Consider the following 7,120-nt stretch of genomic DNA (forward strand, 5'->3'; position numbering starts at 1 on the left):
CTGAGGGTTGCAGTCCGTTGCCGGACACGAAAAAAGACAAAAAGGAAAAAAAAAAAAAATCTGATGAGAGTTACACAACTAACAAGAAGAATTGGTTATTTCTGGGCACACAACAATTTGAAATAATCAAAATTATGACCGGTAAGTAACATTTATACCAAAACACATCAGATTTCAAGGAAGCTTATACTAAATAGTATAAGAACACATATTAATGACATATCCATATAACCCCAAAAGAAGGTAAAACATCATTTCTTGTTTTGGCAATGCTTCCCATAAAGTTTAACCTATCGGTAAGCCTAATTGGTTTTAGTATCTCTTTTCGATAGATCCTTTGAAAAGCTCCGGGGCTCTTTGGAACATCGCAAAGTTAGTTTGAGGTCAAAGAGACTTAATTTTTAGAATTTAGTTTTGAGAAGTTTGTCAATAACAAAGGTTTAAAACACTTAATGAAATAGCATCCTAAATCATTATGATATAAAGCCAAAGTAACAAAAGCTTTCAAAGGTACAAAGCACAAGAAATTGTCTCAATACAACATCTGTTTCCTAAGCCAGTCACCTAAAAAGGTAAAAACCTCTCACAATTTCCTACTAAGAGCGGATCAATGCCTGGAGAAAACTCGACACAGGAGAGTGAACTGTAGCCTGGCATCCGTGTACTTTTGATATTAATGCTCAATTATCAGAAAAAGATAAATAATTCCCTTCTAATTTTAGCCAACTCGATCACACATAAAATTCCCTTCAGGGGCATGCTGTCTGAGGACAACGACTGGCTTCCCTCTTTCCCTTATCCCCTTTTTCCCGTTTTGCCTGCACAGAGTTCTCTCTCGTGCAAAAGAAAAAATGACTCTCCCTTCAACTTTCTTTACCAAAAATACATCCCCAGTCCTACAGCTTTTTTGCATCTCTCCTGCTTCCTGGTTCCTTCCTGCCTTATTTCTACTTCCTTCCTAAATCCATATTTTGAAACAATCTTTAAATGACCTCTGAATTAGACAAAATTGCTCCTTTTTAACGAAAATATATCCTCATGTCTATTTACAATTTCTCACTGAAAACGTTTTTCTTTCCTTGTACATTTTACATACAGAATCGTTTCTCTATTTCCAGTAGTTTTAATTACATATATTAATTAGAATTTTTAACTGTCAATACCCTTAAATTTGTGAAAACCTAGGAAGTGTTTGTCATATATCAACGTTTATAAATCTGTATTTCATCATTTCTAGAAACATGTATTTTCTCATAGAACAATTTTTTAATGTTTATTGACAGGCCCAAATATAATTAGCTTTCCTGTACCATATAAAAACAAGATATTAATGTATATTAACTTTAAACTTATGCTTGATAACTGTTTTTGTATTTTAACTTATTTAGAAATAACCTGTACATTTAATGAGTATCTGTTACTTAATTTTGCCTTAAAGTATCTGTTACTGAATTTCACCTTAAAGTTTTAAGTTACCAAAAAGGTGTTTTTAAACTACCAAGAGTTTATTTATGAACACATATCCCCCATTCACTTTTTTACAATTTTTAACAACCGCGCTTGAACTCCTCATAAAAATTCTATGAGACACTGAACAAAACTAACCCTCATCTTGCATTATTTTCCTGTCAACATTTTTATAGCATGTGAATGTGAGGCAGCTGCCACCTAAGGAGGAGCCCTAAAGTTAAATACCTGGGTATTTTGCTGATCAGAAAGTTACCAAACTCAGGTCCGGCCGGCCGCCCCCTTGAGAAGGAAAGAAAAACGTCAGAAGTCGCATGGTTGGTGTTAGAGAAGCAGACTGTTCAGCTGAAGGAGACGGCAGGCTGTCCCATCTCACAGATTTAGATTTACTGAGGGGTTTTTAAAGGAAGGCTTGAGGGAGTGGAACGTGGGAGGGGACCGGCAGGAGAGCAGGAGACGTGAGTTATAGGGGCCCGTGTCTATGGGTCAGGCTGTGAGGAAAGTGGAGTTGATGTGGCCAGGACCCCTCACCGCATATCCTGCTGGGTGTAACTCAGTTGTGCAAGTTGTGTCAGTGCGCACGTGCGCCCAGATACTCCTTGGCTCGTGGCCACTCTTATGTACTTTTGCAATAAACAGACAATGGCTGTGGACGTGAGGGTGGGAGGAACATGGCGGAGGGTGGCTTCATGGAGCTGGGCCAACAGGAGCTGACGTCTTCCAGGCTGCGGCCCCCAGCGTGCTGGATTTGCAGCCCCCCACCCCCCAGGACGCTCCCAGGGAAAAGGGAGCCCTGAGGGGGCCACTACTGTGTAAGTTGATGCTGCCAGGGCCCCAGGGTGCCCCAGGAGGCCACTGCTGCTGCTGAGGAAGCTGACGACTGAATTCACATTAGAGTGAACCTGTCCACTCTGCCACTGGCTCCCAGGACCTTTTCCCAATTACCTAGCTTGTAGCCTGGCATATGAGGGGTCTGTGACCCAGCCTGCATGGCATGTGAGGGGTCTGTGACCCAGTCTGTACAATGGGCTTAAAGGGTCTGTGGTCCTGCCCGACACAGGTACAAGCTCTGGCCAAGGCCTCCTCTGGTTTCTGTTCTCGTCTTGGCTGTTATCTCAGGACCCTGCATGATTTTGATTTGCGCGGGTGTATTCAGCTGGTGCCCAAGGTAAGCTTCAGTCATTTGACCTTGACCATTTCTCAAAACTACGAGTCTCAAAGAAAGAACTGTTAGCTTTGCAAAGTATTGATTAACTTCTTGGCCAGTCTGGCTCCCAGGACCTTTTCCCAATTACCTAGCTTGTAGCCCGGCATATGAGGGGTCTGTGACCCAGCCTGCATGGCATGTGAGGGGTCTGTGACCCAGCCTGCATGGCATGTGAGGGGTCTGTGACCCAGTCTGTACAATGGGCTTAAAGGGTCTGTGGTCCTGCCCGACACAGGTACAAGCTCTGGCCAAGGCCTCCTCTGGTTTCTGTTCTCGTCTTGGCTGTTATCTCAGGACCCTGCATGATTTTGATTTGCGCGGGTGTATTCAGCTGGTGCCCAAGGTAAGCTTCAGTCATTTGACCTTGACCATTTCTCAAAACTACGAGTCTCAAAGAAAGAACTGTTAGCTTTGCAAAGTATTGATTAACTTCTTGGCCAGTTTTCCTACTTAGCGAGTGAGATAAGAAAGTCAGAGGATGGGAAGCAAGAGTGGAGAGAAAAAAACTGTCCTTTTTAAAATCCTGCCCCTCTCCACAGCCCAGGCAGCTTTAGGTGCCAACACGGCTTCGGTCCTGTTCACTCCAACAGGAAGACACAGTCTTTATTAACCTGACAATATTAAACTAGGTTAGGGGAGAATCACTTAAAATGGTGCCACCCAGAGATACTCAAAATGGCAGTTCCCAACCTACAGGACTTCCCCATAAAATAAAAAGACAGAAGGACTCATAACCACGAACCTAAAAATCACCTAGTTAACATAAGGCCTCAACGACTCCCATTGGATATTTCATTTAATTCCTCATTAACATAAGTTGTGGCCAATCAGAACAACACAACTCACCACCGGAAGAAAAGTAAGCCCAGCCCCTGCTGGGCAGGGCAGGCCGGGCCTTGTGCCTCCCCTGGGCCGCTGCGGCTTCCACGCCTAAGCTCCCCTCCTGGTACCAGTCTTGGCCAATCACAGATCTTTCAAGTCTTAGGTAAAATCTAAGATTTACCTAAGTCACGTGAACTAAAAGGCACTTGAGTTAGCTTCTTTTCTTTCTTTCTTTCTTTCTTTCTTTCTTTCTTTCTTTCTTTCTTTCTTTCTTTCGATAAAATATTTAAGTGCTTACTTTTTTTAAGCCAACTTATTTGAGCTCTTTCACGTTATCTTGACAGAGAAATATCACGTACACATGACACATATAGACATACAGATATGTGGACACACAGACAGAAGCTGCTCTTACAGCTTTCATTAAGATTCTTTATTGGCCAGTTGTTCTGCAATTTCTTTCTCCCCTTCATGCCACTGCCCGGAGCAACTGTTGCCAGCAGGCAACTCTAAATTTGCATTTCCAGAGGAATGACTCCCAGATGAAACTAGGTAAAGAATTTACAGAACTTTGATCTAAACAGTATTATTCACCCAAACAAAGAAAGGTGTGGGTGAAGGCCCAGTTAAGACAAGATGCCCAGGAAAAGCAACTTAAACACAGGTAAGGTTTGTTATGTAAACTTTAGGACAACGTCTTCCTCATTACAAAAGTTTCTAGTGCAAAGAGCGAGAACCTTACAAATGGAGATTTCCTTTCTAGATGTAAATTTCTTTTACAAAGAGTTTCAAAACAGCCAGTTAAGTGCCAGAAATTTGTATTTTGGAGGCTAGTTCAATTCCACGGGCAGCCTTTTCAATTTAGCTTATTGCTTAATCAGATCACTTGCTTCAGGGCAAAGAAAGTGTTTTCTTACGCCTGCTTGACTTGAGGGCCTAACTTTTATAAATACCTTATCTAGCTTTCTTTCTGCCTTCAGGATGTGATAGTAACTGGTTAGTGGACTTAGTTTTCTCATCAATTAGTAGCTTCAACTTTTCATTTGGTCTTCTGAAAACAGCCTTTTAAAGAGACGATAATTTTGAAATCTTTTTAGAAGCTTCTGGGTGGGCCTAATACAGGTGCCCTTGATTTAAAACGAACTGTAGCTCTTCCAAGACTCAGAGCCACTCCCAAAAACATCCAAACAAAGAGAATTAGATAGCACCTCGAGAAATGGCAACAGTACATCTAGTCACAAGTGGGGTGCAGCCCACATTTCTGCACAGCCATATTCTTGGGCACCTTTTGGTTGGCCGCCTGCACACATGCCCCTGGCAGACAGGAAGTCAAGTCAAGTTCTCAGGACAAAGATTGAGATGAACAAGCAAGCAATAGCTGTTCATGGAGAAGAAGGATTAATCTTAAAGTGTGGTGGTGTTCATATGGAATGTTCTTCGTAATGGCCATTGTAATTCCGAATTATTTTGAGTAAGTTTCTGCCACTTTTGTAAATATTTGCAGCTTCTGGGGCCATAATTTTTACACATGAAAAAGGCAGATGTACTGTAAGGCCTAGTACTCAGATCTTTGGAAATTAAGATATTATTATTATTATGTTGGATGTTAGCTTTCTCAGAGCTAAGATGGCTTTGGTTCCAAGATCTCCTGGACCTACTTAGCCAATAATTTTCAAGTTTTTGTCTGACCCAGGCAGACACCTGAGGCCCCCCGCACAACCTAAGGGTGCAGTATAAAAAGGGACCCACACACCTGTGAATTCCCAAAGCCAGAGTCCATACCCGCTGTGGTAATAGCCACTTACAACAACTGCTGTCAGTTACCTTTAAAACTGCGACGCTTTCTGCCAGTGACTTATGAGCTACTGCAAACCCAAAGGACATGTGCTCTGCCACAGCACAGACAAACCCATGGTACCCCCAAAAACCAAAGAGATTGTTGGAGTGAGCAGGACTGAAGCCATGTTGGGACCTAAACCTGCCTGGGCTCCAAAGGGGGCAGGGGGAGATTTTTAAAAGGACAGTTTTTTTCTCTCCTTTTTCTTCCCATCCCCTGACTTTCTTATCTCACTTGCTAAGTAGGAAAACAAGGCTGAGAAGCTAATTAGTACTTTGCAAAACTAACAGTTCTTTGAAACTTGCAGTTTTGAGAAATGATCAAGGTCAAGTGACTGAGGCTGACCTTGGGCACCAGCCAAGTACACCTGCACAAAGCAAAATCTTGCAGGGTCCTGAGATAACAGCAAAGATGAGAACAGAAACCAGATGAGGCCTTGGCGAGACCCTGTACCTGTGTAAGACTGGCCTAAAAGCACAATTCTTACTTGATGGGAAGGCTCATCTCGCAAAGACCAGGAGACACAGAGATCAATGCAAAAGCAAGAGGTTTTTATTTCCGGCATGCTGGAGGTCGCCCTGTTTTCAGGACAGGAGCGGCCCCGAGCTCTTAACTCAAGCATCTTTTATACAGTTTGGTAGGCAGGCTTTGGTAACAGGCTGGGTTGTACGCCGTTTATTGGCCACTTTAAGCAATTTTTAAAACCATTGGGCTTTTAGCTTTTGGCAAGCAAAGGAAAGACTGAGGTATTGACCAACAGTCCACCCCCCCATCTTTCCTCCCTTGGTGTCCCAAGATAAGGTGTCGTGCTGTTCCTGCAATCAGGTGAGCATACTCCCTTCCTGGGACAGGGTGAACTTTGGGCTCTTTGGAAAGTCCCTTCCCCCTGGCAGCGGAAAGTCCTAATCTTCTGGCGACAGAAGGTCTTAAGCACCTGGTAATGGAAGGTCCTAAGTATCTGGTATTGTTTACCAAAAAGGTTGGGGGTTATCTCTACTTCCACACCTGACCCATAGACACGGACCCCTGTAACTCACTCCTGCTTTTCACCCCCCACATTCCATTCCCTCAACCCTTCCTTTAAAAACCCCTCAGTAAATCTAAATCTGTGAGATGGGACAGCCCACCATCTCCTTCAGCTGAATAGTCTGCTTTTCTAACACCAACCATGTGACTTCTGAGTTTTTTTTCTTTCCTTTTCAAGGGGGTGGGCAGCTGGACCTGAGTCCGGTAACAAGACCCGGGAGCTTAAATGAAAAGAGAGCAGCGTTGGACCTGAGAGGGACTTATGTTACCAGGCATGCTCAGCTCCCGGCTGAGGCTCCCCAAAATTTGATATCAAATTCATAGGTCCAGCTGCCTGTCCCCAGACAAATATCAAACAAACAAAAGCCAGTGTTGGTAAAAATGTGAGACAGGATGGGGCTAGGTCTGTGAACCAAACTGACTCCATTTTCCCTGCAGAGGACATTTTGTTACTTTTCCAACCCTTGGTCATAAGACCCCAGGGCACAAGACTACCCTTATGGCCCTGACGAAAGTTAGTGAAAGAGACCTGTTGGGTGTAACTGCCCTGATAAAATAAACTGAGATATGAGGGGAACAGAAATTCAGTGAGTTGCAAAATCCCTTCCCAAAGGCTTGTTAAAATATAACTGTTAGCTTTGTTTAAAACTTGTCATTATCTGGGCCGGCCCAGTGGCGCACTGCTGCAGTGCGCCGCTTGGGAGCACGGTGGTGCTCCCGCCGAGGGTTCCTGAGAATCAAATGAGCTAACAGATATAAAG

General features: G+C 43.5%; 1 long non-coding RNA gene across 1 annotated transcript in view; it reads right to left on the reverse strand.

Annotated features, from left to right (window-relative positions):
- LOC103606623 overlaps positions 1 to 1,835 on the reverse strand; it is a 7,651-nt gene extending 5,816 nt beyond the window's left edge. Inside the window, exon 1 of the long non-coding RNA XR_551903.1 lies at positions 1,696 to 1,835. This is a non-coding gene — a long non-coding RNA (uncharacterized LOC103606623). The remainder of the gene's footprint in view (positions 1 to 1,695) is intronic.
- Between the last annotated feature and the right edge of the window lie 5,285 nt (positions 1,836 to 7,120).

This window comes from Galeopterus variegatus, unplaced genomic scaffold, assembly GCF_000696425.1.
Source record: "Galeopterus variegatus unplaced genomic scaffold, G_variegatus-3.0.2 Scaffold6743, whole genome shotgun sequence".
NCBI classification, from domain to species: Eukaryota; Metazoa; Chordata; class Mammalia; order Dermoptera; family Cynocephalidae; genus Galeopterus; species Galeopterus variegatus.